General features: G+C 48.0%; 1 long non-coding RNA gene across 1 annotated transcript in view; it reads right to left on the bottom strand.

The window, feature by feature from the left end:
- The window catches only part of LOC103712880, a 39,589-nt gene extending 33,483 nt beyond the window's left edge, over window positions 1-6,106 (bottom strand). Inside the window, exon 1 of the long non-coding RNA XR_005512744.1 lies at window positions 5,509-6,106. This is a non-coding gene — a long non-coding RNA (uncharacterized LOC103712880). The remainder of the gene's footprint in view (window positions 1-5,508) is intronic.
- Between the last annotated feature and the right edge of the window lie 7,988 nt (window positions 6,107-14,094).

The following is a 14,094-nucleotide window of genomic DNA, read 5'->3' as shown; positions in this document are numbered from 1 at the left end:
TCGGCTCGCGCCAGCCTTGGCCGACCAACGAGTGGAATTTTCTGAGGCTTGACAACCCTCGGATGCCAGGCTAACCCGACGATCATCCCGGGAGCAGACTAGCCTGAAGCCCCGACCGGTCGCCTCGGCTTGCGCCAGCCTTGGCCGACCAACGAGCGGAATTTCCTGAGGCTTGACAACCCTCGGATGCCAGGCTAACCCGACGATCATCCCGGGAGCAGACTAGCCTGAAGCCCCGACCGGTCGCCTCGGCTTGCGCCAGCCTTGGCCGACCAACGAGCGGAATTTCCTGAGGCTTGACGGCCCTCGGATGCCTGGCTAGCCCGATGATCATCCCGGGAGCAGACTAGCCGGAAGCCCCGACCGGTCGCCTCGGCTTGCGCCAGCCTTGGCCGACCAACGAGTGGAAGGTCCCGAGGCTCGGCCCTCGGATGCCAGGCTAACCCGATGACCATCCCGGGAGCAGACTAGCCTGAAGCCCCGACCAGTTGCCTCGGCATGCGCCAGCCTTGGTCGACCAACGAGTGGAATTTCCTGAGGCCTAACCCTCGGATGCCCGGCTTAGCGCCGGAAGAATTTTCTGAGGCCTAACCCTCGGATGCCTGGCTTAGCGCCGGAAGAATTTCCTGAGGCCTAACCCTCGGATGCCTGGCTTAGCGCCGGAAGAGTTTCCTGAGGCCTAACCCTCGGATGCCTGGCTTAGCGCCGGAAGAATTTCCTGAGGCCTAACCCTCGGATGCCTGGCTTAGCGCCGGAAGAGTTTCCTGAGGCCTAACCCTCGGATGCCTGGCTTAGCGCCGGAAGAATTTCCTGAGGCCTAACCCTCGGATGCCTGGCTTAGCGCCGGAAGAATTTCCTGAGGCCTAACCCTCGGATGCCTGGCTTAGCGCCGGAAGAATTTCCTGAGGCCTAACCCTCGGATGCCTGGCTTAGCGCCGGAAGAGTTTCCTGAGGCCTAACCCTCGGATGCCTGGCTTAGCGCCGGAAGAATTTCCTGAGGCCTAACCCTCGGATGCCTGGCTTAGCGCCGGAAGAATTTCCTGAGGCCTAACCCTCGGATGCCTGGCTTAGCGCCGGAAGAGTTTCCTGAGGCCTAACCCTCGGATGCCTGGCTTAGCGCCGGAAGAGTTTCCTGAGGCCTAACCCTCGGATGCCTGGCTTAGCGCCGGAAGAGTTTCCTGAGGCCTAACCCTCGGATGCCTGGCTTAGCGCCGGAAGAATTTCCTGAGGCCTAACCCTCGGATGCCTGGCTTAGCGCCGGAAGAATTTCCTGAGGCCCAACCCTCGGATGCCTGGCTTAGCGCCGGAAGAATTTCCTGAGGCCTAACCCTCGGATGCCTGGCTTAGCGCCGGAAGAGTTTCCTGAGGCCTAACCCTCGGATGCCTGGCTTAGCGCCGGAAGAATTTCCTGAGGCCTAACCCTCGGATGCCTGGCTTAGCGCCGGAAGAATTTCCTGAGGCCTAACCCTCGGATGCCTGGCTTAGCGCCGGAAGAATTTCCTGAGGCCTAACCCTCGGATGCCTGGCTTAGCGCCGGACGAGTTTCCTGAGGCCTAACCCTCGGATGCCTGGCTTAGCGCCGGAAGAATTTCCTGAGGCCTAACCCTCGGATGCCTGGCTTAGCGCCGGAAGAATTTCCTGAGGCCTAACCCTCGGATGCCTGGCTTAGCGCCGGAAGAATTTCCTGAGGCCCAACCCTCGGATGCCTGGCTTAGCGCCGGAAGAGTTTTCTGAGGCCTAACCCTCGGATGCCTGGCCTAGCGCCGGAAGAATTTCGGGAGCCAGGAGTCAGCAAGACGCTACCGAGAGTTAAAAGAAAAAGAAGGACGAAGGCGAGATGAAGAAACATTCAACTTGCATTAATTTTCATTGTTTCAGGGCCGAGGCCCATACAATTTGGCAAAACGCCGGTATACAAAAAAAAAGAAGACAACGAAAGGTACAAGAGGTCAGCTTGGAGGAACTCCCGGGTCGGGAACGTCGGGCTCGTCCGCAGGAGGTAGGGAAGCAGCAGGAGAACCAACAGGCAATGGCGCCGGAGAGGAGTCGAGAAGGGAGATCTCGCTCAGGTCAACTTTGGGGTACTTAGCCGACACCCTTGCCAGGCCCTCCTCGAAGCCTAAGACAAAGGCTTCGGCCCCCGCGTTCGACGCGTCACGGACAAACTCGTCGGACTGACGATAGGTCTGTACTGCCTCCGACATATCATGAGCGAACTCGGCGGACTGGCGATAAGCCTCTACCGCCTGACGCCCGATTTCCGCACTCCTCTCGGCCAGCGCCGCCTCTGCCCGCTCCATAATCTGGGCTTTCGCCTCCAAGACCTTCGCCACAATCCGGCCTTCCGCCTCGGTGGAGACCCTCAGCAGCTCAGCCCGAGCCTCCTTGTGCTTCGCTTCGGCAGCAATGCGAGCAGCCTCAGCCTCCGTCAGGCGCGAATGAAGCTCCTGATCGCTCGCACGGGACTTCTCCAAGGCCGACTCCAATTCGCCCAGCTTAGCTTCAAGAGACCGGGTTCGGTTGCGGGCGTTGTCGGCTGACCGCTGGGCCTTCTCCCACCTCTCCCGGTAGTCGGCAGCCTTCCGGGACTGCTTCTCGGCCCGCTCATCCGCCTTCTTGACCTCGCCCTCAAGACCCGAGGCAACCTTGAGCTGCTCCTGAGCCTCCAACAGTTGCTTCTCGAGGGCAGCAAAGCCGAGTGCCCGCTCTTCGGCCTCCCGGAGCCTCGCCTCGAAGTCCCCGGTCGTCCTGCCTGCCACAGCCTGGCCTCCCTTTTCCACTGCTTTCAGTCGGTCCTCGGCCTTCGCCAGAAGCCCCGCCTGTTCCTTGTAGCACTCCTCCAGACGGATCATGTACTGGGCGAGCTAAGAAATAGGAAAAATAAGGGAGTCAGGCGGAGAACAACAGAGCCAATAAATGGTGAAAAGCGGCCAGAAGAACACTCACCGACATGAGACAGACACAGCTGGCAGCCCCAACGTCAGAGACCTCCAACTCCCGGACCCGCCGACGGTCCTTCTCCAGCAGCACTATTTCGATGAGATTTCGGGCGCCATCGGTAGTAAAGGCAGACCCCGATTTCTCCCCAGAGCCGGACGGTGGTTCTGCAGCCTTACCCCTATCCATCGCCTGGGGAAGAGTCCGGCCGATCGCGCTCGGGGCGGGGGTCACCCCAGGAATTGATAGGGTCCCGCTCGGTCGGGGCCTCGGCGCGTCCCTCCTCGAGTCATCAGGAGCCGACCGAGTCGAAGGCCGGGTCGGGGACCGATCACGTCCGACCCGTCCGTCTCGGGCAGGCTCGGATGATACCTCCGGAGTAGCGGCAATCTTACCACCGGAGGGCTGATACAGCGTCAGCTGCCGGTCCGTGCCCACGACGTCTCCCTGATCGGTGGGCCCGGACTCGTCGGTCGGCGTCGGAGGCACCTCCTTACGCGACTTCTTCGCCGGTGGGGCCCCGCTCGGAAGAGCTCGTTTCCTCCTCTGGGCTGCTTCCAGCAGGGACGCCCTACCAACAGCTTTTGTCTTCACCGACCGCATGACGTCGTCGATCTCTGCAAAAAGGACGGGATAGTCGGAGACGGAGAAACCAAAGGAAAGAACGGGACGAAAGAAGGGAAAAAGTCAAGAAAGAATCGGTGGCGGACTCACGGTCGGTGGGGACTAAGCTCAGACCGACATTCACCAAAGTATCCTCGGAAATAAGGCGGGCCACCGGGGGGAGCTGGCCCTCGGCAACCAACCCCTTCAAGGCGGCCAAGCCATCGGACTCCTCCCTTGACAGTCTCGATAGGCCGATCGGAGACTTCATCGGGGTCTCCCAGGTCGCCCTGATTTTCCAAGAGGGATCTGCATCAACAAAAAAGAAGCGCTCCTTCCATTTGTGAATGGAGGTAGGAGCCTCCTTGACAAGGCCGCATCCTCGCCGCGCTGCGAAGCACCACCACCCTTTGTCCTGGGGGTGGCCGCTCAGGCTGTAGAACTCCCAAAAAACATTCAGGGTGGCGGGGATCTCGTGCATACGGCAGAGAACCTGGAAGACCGTCAGGGCCCGCCACGAGTTCGGCACCAGTTGCGTCGGTGCCACTCTTAAACCCCGTAGCACCTGCATGACCAAGTCCGAAGGGGGAAAGCGGAACCCGGCCTGGAGAATGCCCTCATTGATGGCGATCTTCCCTGGAGGAGGATGGGACATTCTCTCCTCAGGCCCCGGGAGCGTGGCGTTGCAGGCCTCGGGAAGGTGGTACCGAGCCACGAGTCTGTCTAAGTCTGTGGCGACCAGCTCCGACTTAATTTGGTCTGCTCTCACTTCGCCCATTCCTAATGGCCAATAAACCTACGGTCAGGACGGGGACAGGAAGGGGGAAAGACCGGAGCGACTGGAGTACACTAGTATAAGAGGGGAAAGTATGGAGAGCCCTAAGTAGAAGAATGGGAAAAACTCACCGGAAAAGAGGTAAGAACGGCTCCGAGAGCGCCAAAGGAGAAACAAGTGAACAGTCCGACGGCAGCAACAGCTGCGCAAAGGGGAAACTTGAAAATATCTGTAAAGAAGAAGACGGACGGGGGAAGGCCCCCGATTAAATAGGCGGAAAGGCAAGTGACGCCTCGATGACGCCAGAGGACGCCTGGCTGCCGAAGGGTCGCTCGCGCCCCAAAGGCGAATCGACACCATTAAGGAAGGATGTCCGCCGAAATCCTCAGACTGCCAGGTCAGCAATAACCGCCATACGCCATAAAAAGGGCGGGGAGCTCGAAGCGCGCGCGCCTCTCCGAGGAACGGCGGCAATCCTGAAACATCACTCCCTTCACCTGTTCCCCTTCTGGTTCCAGGCTCGGAAGTGGGGGGCTACTGTTACGGGGGAAATAAGCCGCCATGCCCCACGTGACCGGCACGCGCGCCCAGGAAGACTACGGCTGCCCTTTGATCCAGCAATCCGACCCCGAGTCGGAGATCTCTTGATAACGACAGGCTATTCCCCAGAGGCACGCCGCGGCCTCCTGCTCCACTACTCCCTGCAACGGCTGTATCCGATGCTGCTCCACGATCTCCTGCATCAGCCGTACAAAGCGGAGCCCCACTATGCCCTGACGTGGCCGTACCCGGTGCTGCTCCACGACGCCCTGTAACGGCCATGTCAGTGGCCACACCATCGTGCCCCACGATAACGAACCCCCCTGAGAGACCCCCAGCCAGGTATATATGCGGCTGGGGGGAGAAAGGGGGGGGGAGTGAGCAATATCTCCCAGAGCACTCTCTTACTTGCGATTATCACCTCTCCTCCTCCTCCAATCTCCTCTGACTTGACCGTCGGAGGGCCATCACCACCCTGGTGGTGGTGCAAGGCTTGTTTGCAGGTTTCTTGGCGGAAGGTGGAGCGCAACCAACACCAACCAAGACAACTCAGACGGAACCCCGTTCACACCGCAGTGCCAATCGTTCTCGGTTTGGACCACCAGCAACACAACTATTTGTACATATTAAAATAAGACGAGTTTAGGGTTTACTTCAATTAGAAGCCCGAGCGAATATCAAGGTCCCAAGCTAGCCTTCTTCTTGCCACATCGTAGCTCATCTCCACTACAAATTCAATTACCCACAAAATTAGCGAGGGAAAAGCATGAGCAAAATTAGGGGAATTGTGTGGGAAATAAAGAAGAAAGAAGAGAGGGTGAGGCGAATGAATAGAGAGAGAAAGCATGGTGATGTGAAGATTGAATGAGACTGTCTAAGACTCCCGGTCAAGTGCCCAACCCGAGAAAACAATAAGCTAAGGTCTCCCAACCCTAGCTGTAGTCTGATCCCTCGGAGTGGACATCCCCTCGGTTGGGCTTAATCCCTCCTTCCCCCACCAAGAACCAAGAGAGAGAACGCAAGGGAAGGGATGGCTGGTTCTGGAGAGAGAGAAAGAGGGAGGGAGAAGCGGCGGAGGTGGCTTTCAGGTGGCGCCAGCGTGGTGGCTTATCGTGGGAAGAAGACGAAGAACGCCGGGGAAATCTCTTGCGAGTAGAGGAGGCGGCGTCCGAGTCGGGGTCGGAGCCCCTTCCCGGTTCCCCCTACTCGGGGACGTATACGAATCGGGCTGGGAGTTCCCCCGGCCACCCTTCCGGCCCATTTGGGCCTTGCCCGGGCGGACCCACTGGGTCGGTTTGGGTGATCAGGAAGAAAGGGCCTTGCATGTGCACCATCTTGTTCCTCCCCCCCCCCCCCCCGGTGGTTCAGCTGCTCAAGCAGCTCTCACATGAGCACATCCAGCTACATCACTAATAAGAATACTAGTAAAGTCAGTCGGAACTAGAACCTCCTGGGTCCATAGAAACACTCCTGAATGCTGCGCAGCGAAGGAGGCAATCCAATCAGCAGCTCGGTTCGCTTCTCGAAAGACATGTCTGAGCTAAACAGCCCGGCAATTCCGTAGCATCCGTCGCATGTCACACAAAAGTGGGTGCTCCACCACCTCCCGCCTCTCCACCTGAAGGCGATTAATCAAGACAGCCGAGTCCCCAGAATGATCCCGTCCGCCCCCAGCACATATCTCATATGGGATAATTCCATCCATACAGCCCTGAGCTCCACCCCGAATGCCGAGGCCTCAGAGGAGCGATATCCCCCAGCAGCAATCAGCCTAGCGCCGTGGTCTCTGATCACAAAAGCCACTCCTGCCCAATCTCCACTGGCAGGCATATTCGCATCGAAATTCACCTTAAGATGGCCAGGGGGTGGGGGCTCCCAAGAAACAAGAACAAACCTGGGCGCTATGGTAGCGAAGGGGGCGTTCCAGATGTCCCGAGCCATCACCGGTGAATCCAACTCAAAACCATCTTGTTCTTTGAACAAGGAAAAAAGAAATATGATAGGGCTCATTAATTTTGTTTATATATATATAATGGTGGCTCATATTAATCGTGCATCAATAGAGAGAAAGGAACAGATGCATGGTTTTTTCAAAAGATCCCTTCTCAATGATGAACAATATAGGAAGTGACCCACACAACAATAGTGTTGGCCTTTTGATATACATGAGTGGTCCGGAATGAGCCACATCCTCTCGAGAGCTTGCATGTCTCGAAGCAGTAGTTGCCCGCCATCATAATTATACTGGCTTTGATACAAGGCCCAATGAATTGCTAATTATGAAAATAACAAGGAAAATAGTTTTTCTGCTGATCCGGAAAAATAGAAATATAATTACTGTAGGAAGAGATTTTAGAAGTTGGAAAGTAGTTCTGTAGTTAAATTCATCCAAACAGGTTCTCTGTTTTTTATTTTATTTTATTTTCTTGATGCGACTAAACGGGGGTTATTTAGATGCCTCAACCCATTAGTACACTGACGTAACAAATCTGAGAACACTGGTTAGATAAATACGCTAACAATATGAAGAGATTTGGCAGGGGGAAGTAGGAACTACGATGGTACAGCTGATGCTGAACAAGTAGAGGGGAAAAGGTTTCTTCTACTTCTCCTTACTTGGCCTCAAACTTCTGAAAATCATCTCTCTTTTCAAAAATTTGCTCCTCAATCTCCTTAAGCTTCTGGGTTGTATCCCCAATGGAGTTTGCGCGCATGGCTTCAATGGTATAGGCTGAAGGAACAGATGAACGGTGACTTCATTTGGCTAGAGACTCTCCAACCTCGTAAAAGGACAGCATCAGGATCTTCAGCCATCCTCAACTGCACCGGCAGAATAAGCTCTCTCTCCTTATGACAAGTTCAACAAAAGATTCAAAATAGAAGAGTTCGCGAATTGTGTATTTGTTGTTGAATCCAATATTCTTTTAACAAGAAAATGGAAAACGTATATTACTTGAGATATAACCATGCTAATCTTCTCATCATCTTACTGGCATGAGAAAAATGAGAATTGAGGATAGTTACAAGGATTTTCTTTGTTATTTGTTCTAAGCATGATTTACATCTGCGTGTCAGCCCTACATACAACAGCATAAATTCGTCACATCTATATCCTAGCTACCATACTAAACAGTCTATTTTATCTGTTATGTACTTTATCATGCCTCCGACCTGAGATTGTGAGCATAGGATTATGGCAACCACCGTGCACTCAAGAAAATTCTCCCTACAAGCATACAAGACATCTTATCAAGATATCATAACAAATAACAAAATAAATTTAAATAATTACTATATAAATTTTAATTTAAATAACTAGAATCAAATTTTAATGTCTCATACAACCGAATAATATTTAAAAAATCTTATATCAAACTCTAGTCAAATCCTATTATAAATTAAAGATATCAAATTCAGCCTGTAGTCACTCTCTCGATCATAACCCTGCGCCATCTTAGTTCTCAAATATGTCAAAAAAAAGGGATAATGAGCTTGACAACCGAGTAAGTAATAAATATTCAACTTGGTAATTCATGTAACAATATAGGATACAATCGTAAAACACAAATCACCACGAATTAGTGCAAAGACATAACTAATTCCATTTTAAAACACAATCCATTGAAATCCATATTTTTCAAATATTCATATATGTAATCATAAATTCGATTCGAAATAAATCACATTTAACTTAACAGTCACATTTATACCTTGTAGTTAGGCCAGAAATAGAACCGTACTTATATCTTGCGCAGTGGGTCAGAATACTGCACTTATATTTTACAGAATGGGTCAAAATACTACATTTATATCCTATGATGGAGCTAGACATAGAATCAATAAGCTCAGTAATAGTCAAAATACCAATTATAATCCCCAATTGGGGGGGTTTAATACATAGTGAGGCTCATAGTTCAAATCTGATGCATGTCAAAGTACTTTTATAAAATATCATGTATATTATAATCCAATTAAAATATGCATATACGATGTAAGATTAGTAACTAATATGACAATAGTTCGAAAAATGTTACTCCGAGTTGCATATCTATTTTTCATTTAAAATGCTTTCTCATAAAATTTATAAATCACATATAAATCAATTAAAAAGTTATTTATTAAAAAATAATATTGTATAAATAAAAATTCTAGAAAATGCAGTTTCTTATTTATCTTGCGAGCAAAACCAAACTACAAGTTTAAATAATTTCAAAAATCTCTCTTAGAACTTAAGACTTTGGTGAACCCTTAACTGAAATTTTTGGTGAGCACCGTAAGCCAAGACCATCGGAAGTCAAGAGAAGAAGGAAAGATGTAATGATACTCTAGCAATAGTGATTAGCAAAACTTGTTGATGGTGAGGCGAAAAGGGAGTGTGGGGGTCATTAAATAGCCGATCGAGGCTATGGTTCCTAGCTTCTGTAGAAAATCAAGCTGGAGGAGGAGTCAGTCGAACAAGGCTCTATCTTTGTTTTCTATCTCCTCCTCCTAGTCGAACAAGGCTCTATTTTTTTTCATCTCCTATTTCAACTCTTATATCGGGACCAGTCAAGTGGACTAGGTCCAGTTTTTTATTAGTTGGGTTAGGTGTTAGAGGCTAATTCTAAAACTAAAAAATCAAAAGAAATTTTCAAGACAAGTCTTAACGAATGGACTGGAAATATGGACCGGAAAAGCCAGTCGGCCTAGGCCCAAACACATGATTTAAGACTGCTAGAACCGTGCAAGTCACGAAGTTGACTAGCAGAAGTTTGAATCGCATGGATTTACATGAACAAACAATGGAAAGGGGCAGTTAGTACAAAAACTTTCAGGAAACTCCTGACTTATGATAATGGTGGTGAGTGCTTTGATGAAAACTCCTCTCTTGCTTCTAATTTGTGGTTTTTACACGGGCTCCTATGGGTCATTTTGATGAAAATCTTGGATTTCCATCGATCTATCTATATTTTTTAACCTCTCTTTTCCTGTAGTGGTTTCGTTTTATGGATGTGTTTCCACCTCATCTCTAATGAAATGTGCAACAGCCTCTCCTACCATCTTGCTCAAAAAAGCACTATTAGGATGTAAACAATCCATGTTATGAACCTAGATCGAGGTCAAAGTAATGGTAACAGCTTAATCATCTAATTCAAAAAAGATGTACCTATGTGATGTGGTAAGAACCACCTTGCATTTCATTGATTAATGAAATCAGAAACAGGGGATAAGCCACCCGGCAGCCTAAACAAAAGCCAATCAGGCTAGCCTAGTCTCCAAGAGTGCTACGTAGTAATTTAAGGTTCAACCAGGGACTAAAAGTTAACTTTCTAGATATTGTCGACTTTGCATAAGTCTGCATCCTTGTAGCCGGCTTCTCTGGGATTAAAAGGTAAGCACGTGCTCCGTTGGATTCAAGATCCATGGTGGACAGGCGTCTTGGCGTCATCCACGGCAATTTTCAGTGCGGATCGACGGTGGAAGATGAGATCAACGGCGTCGTTGGTTCCATCGAGAGGAACGGACATCCTTGGAGGCGGCGCCGGATCTTGCACATCTTGATTTCCATGGTAACTAATGAAAATCTTCTAGGTATTAATCTGATCTTGAACGAACGGTGAGGGATCCGCTCATGATATACGAGCACAAAAAATGGACACATGCGGAGACATTCACAAAATTCCTAAACGGATCCACATCCGTATGTTAATAAGTAGACGAACGTCCGGGCGGAAAGTTTGCAAGCGGATGTGTTGGGAAAATAGGATAAGTCACCGACGTAAGTATACCGCAAAGCTCACCTACGGATGCATGCATAAACTGTAGGGATGATATTTCTTACAGAAATAAAAGTCGCATACATTGTCAATAGAAAGCACCGTATACGGATGGATGCATACATATAGTTGTCCAGACCAAATCCGCAAAATAACCATACCAACACTCCTAAATCAGTCAAAACTTAAAGAAGTTTTTTTTTTTTTTTTTTTTTGTGTGGATGAATGCCCTTCTAAAAATTTAAATTTACGTAAATACTTTCTTAAAATTTATATTTATTTTTATACCCTCATAAAATACTGTTGTTACATAAATGCCTCTAATATAACTATTTTTCTAACACCGTTAATAAAAACCATGTTTATTTTAATTAAAAATAAAATAGAGTTTTAAAATTATTTTTTTTGTCCTCCACCGTGTTGCCTTATAAATATTTTTTTTTGTACATCTATGCATTAAGAATATTTTAGTCATTTAATTTGAAACCGTTAACTTTTTAACGGCGTTAGATGGTGTAGATATATATGAAAAACAAGAATTAAAAAAGAATAGAATAGTAAAACAAGTGTTTTATGAGGATATACATGCAAATATCAATTTTGTGAGGATATTTATATAAAATTCGATATTTAGGAAGGTATTCATACATATACAAATAAAATGGGAAAATCCAAACTTCAATAATGGGAAAAATCATCACGGAGGGTGGATGTGGTAAAAGACCATTGGATAAAGGAAGAAAGAACTTACTCAACTTTGTAGGAATCAATCCCGACAGAATCCAGGGTTGAAGGGGAATGGCCCTTGGAAGTGTATGACGCTTGCTTATGTAAATGCCTCTCTGCTATTGTTTATTCCCACACCTAACCATATCAACGGATGAAAATGGTAGTCATCAAGAGCACGAGCATCAAAAAGGAAATGAGTTACACTGTAATACATCTCGTCTCCATTCTCCATTCTGCTAGAAATGGTCATCAATATGTAAACATATATGCATGCAGTACTAACAAGTTTAAACAAGATCTAGACGATGTCCAATTTCTGGTGACTCAAATGCTAGTGCAGATTAGTGAACTGCTACATGAAAAGATAGCATTGTGATCAACCTCTGGGCAAAAAAAAACTGTTTCATTGGAAAAACCAATAAGATTAGTAGCTGAGAAGGCAATGGTGACCATTACGAGGAACCTATACGTCTGCTAACAAGATAGAGTCATGTGTCGAAAAGAGGAAGAGCATACAAAAAGAAAATGCCAATGGTTATAGCGGTGATTCAGTTTGGAGTATTGCTACAGAAGGAGATGTCAGAGGCTGATTTGAAGCAGTACTTGTTTGCTGATGATTGCTCAGATTCTCGTTTCATGATTTGGACATTGGGTGGGATTCAGCTGAGTTATTCCTTTCTAGCGGAGAAGCCTAACTAAAAAAGAACAAAAAGAAGACATGCCTTGGTTTCCACAAAAAAGAGCATGGCCTGGATCCTGCAATTCCTTTTTCTTGGTACCATAATGCAAATATTGTACTGTGTCCTTTTTTTCAGGAAATGTTTGGTAGACCCAACCAATTCATTGAATAAGGCAAGGTAGCAAACTGGGGACAGGGCCCCAATATGACAGGATCAAAGTAAATTCAAAAAATATTGTATTGAGTCTTGTATCAGGAAAAAAGATGGAGCGATTCTCCTGAAGTGTTTTATTTCCGCCTCTAACTCATCAATGACATCACGAAAGCTAGTGATTACATAAAAAAGAAAAAAAAAAGATTTTAACATTGTCCTGAAGCTTCTTGGCTCTATTTAATGAGGCAAAGTTTTTCCTTGACAAACACAAAAATAGCTTAGAGTCAAATATCATTGTCTCCTAATCATACTTTTATGGTTGGTTATATTAGGTCAGGTCAGGTTGGTGTTGGAATCCTAATCTAATTAGGATTCTTAATTTCGACCATCATTACAAATATTATCTTTGGTTCAAACTTCCCAATTTTTCTGATAACATATCTATCTTGGTATATATTATATTGGTAAAATAGATCAACTCGGTGAGCTACATTTTAAGGATGCCCATGGCCGACTGCCCTCCAGAGAGCTGCTTAGGAAAATCCCCTTACTTTTTCCATGTCAGTGGGGTTAAAAAATATTGGCAATCTTTAATGACTAGACTAACTATTAGTTAAGTCCCGTGGTCCTCGGTAATTCTGCCCTACTCTTATTTTATTTTTGAAATTAGTCAACAGATAGACTCGGCAAACAGACTGCCGTCGTAACGGTTATTTCTGTTATAACGGTTAAAAACGGTTTTTTCAGGGTCCCTATCCGCCGAATCCAGCTCGAGCCATGTTCTCAGTCCCCTTCCAAAACCCCTCCCTCCGGTGGGCCACCACCCGCCGCGTCCCCGGCGAGGCCACGGTTCTTCCCCAAGAAACCAATAATTCCCCAACCCCTCCGTCCAATCGCCGGAAGCTCGTGCACCGCCTCCCCTCCCACCCCTACTCCAAGAACTCGAAGCAAGAAGACGAGCCTCCCGTTCTGGCGACGCCTCCAGCTCTACCCTCCCAAGATACCTCCAAGATGAGATCTTTAACGTCCAGAGATTCAGAAGGCAAGGGAAAGACTGCGGCGACGAAAGGGAAGGCGCGGGGGGGGGGGGGGGGGGGGGGGGGGGGGGGGGGTGGTTAGTGTTCAACAACATATCTCACTGACCGCGGAGCAGATCAAGAAGGATTTCTTCGCCATGACAGGATCGAAGCCTCCTCGCCGGCCCAAGAGGCGGCACAGATCCTCGTCCAAGAGGACGTCAATGGAAGATCTCTTCTTGTTCTTTTTAGAATTCCTTGTTCTTGCATTTCCATTTGATTCCTTAGTCTCGGTACCATACAATTGATCTTGGGAGTTCATGCAGGCATTTTTGCTTGGGTTGCGACCTCCCAAGACCGTGACTCCAAAACGGTACGCAGTTGCTGAACCTTCCTGCTGATGGAGAAGAAAATTTAGTATTGTTGTTGAGAACTTTTGCCTAAAAATTGCTATATTGTTATTTTATAATTATATTATAAAAAAATAATTTACTAAAATAAATTTAGCAGATTGAAAAGAGTTTATTTGGATCGAGGCGTTAGTAAGAATGTGATTCGTTCCCAATGTGTAGGTTTGTGGCAATCTCGTCTCTAAGAGACAACAATCCGGCTCAGCTCGATCTTTCTCAAATGAGCACGATCGATGGAAAGTTTCATCCGACCAACTCCTTCAAATGATCGGAAAAGAAAAAAAAAACAGAAAGTTGAAAAGTGGAAGAACTCTGTAAAACTCTCGGAAGATAGAGTACCGGCGAGATATGTAATATTTTAAAAACAGCGTATCTTTTCAAAAATCAGCAGAGCCAACTCTTCGGAAGAGGGCATTTCATAAAAGATATTTTAAAGCATCAAAAGAGACACCGTATCTTGTTTGAGCTGGAGCGGTTGGAATTGAAGGAGTTTTC

This window comes from Phoenix dactylifera, chromosome 8, assembly GCF_009389715.1.
Source record: "Phoenix dactylifera cultivar Barhee BC4 chromosome 8, palm_55x_up_171113_PBpolish2nd_filt_p, whole genome shotgun sequence".
In the NCBI taxonomy this organism is placed as follows: domain Eukaryota; kingdom Viridiplantae; phylum Streptophyta; class Magnoliopsida; order Arecales; family Arecaceae; genus Phoenix; species Phoenix dactylifera.
The sequence above is the reverse complement of the archived record's forward strand: the minus strand, read 5'-3'. Positions and strand labels throughout refer to the sequence as shown.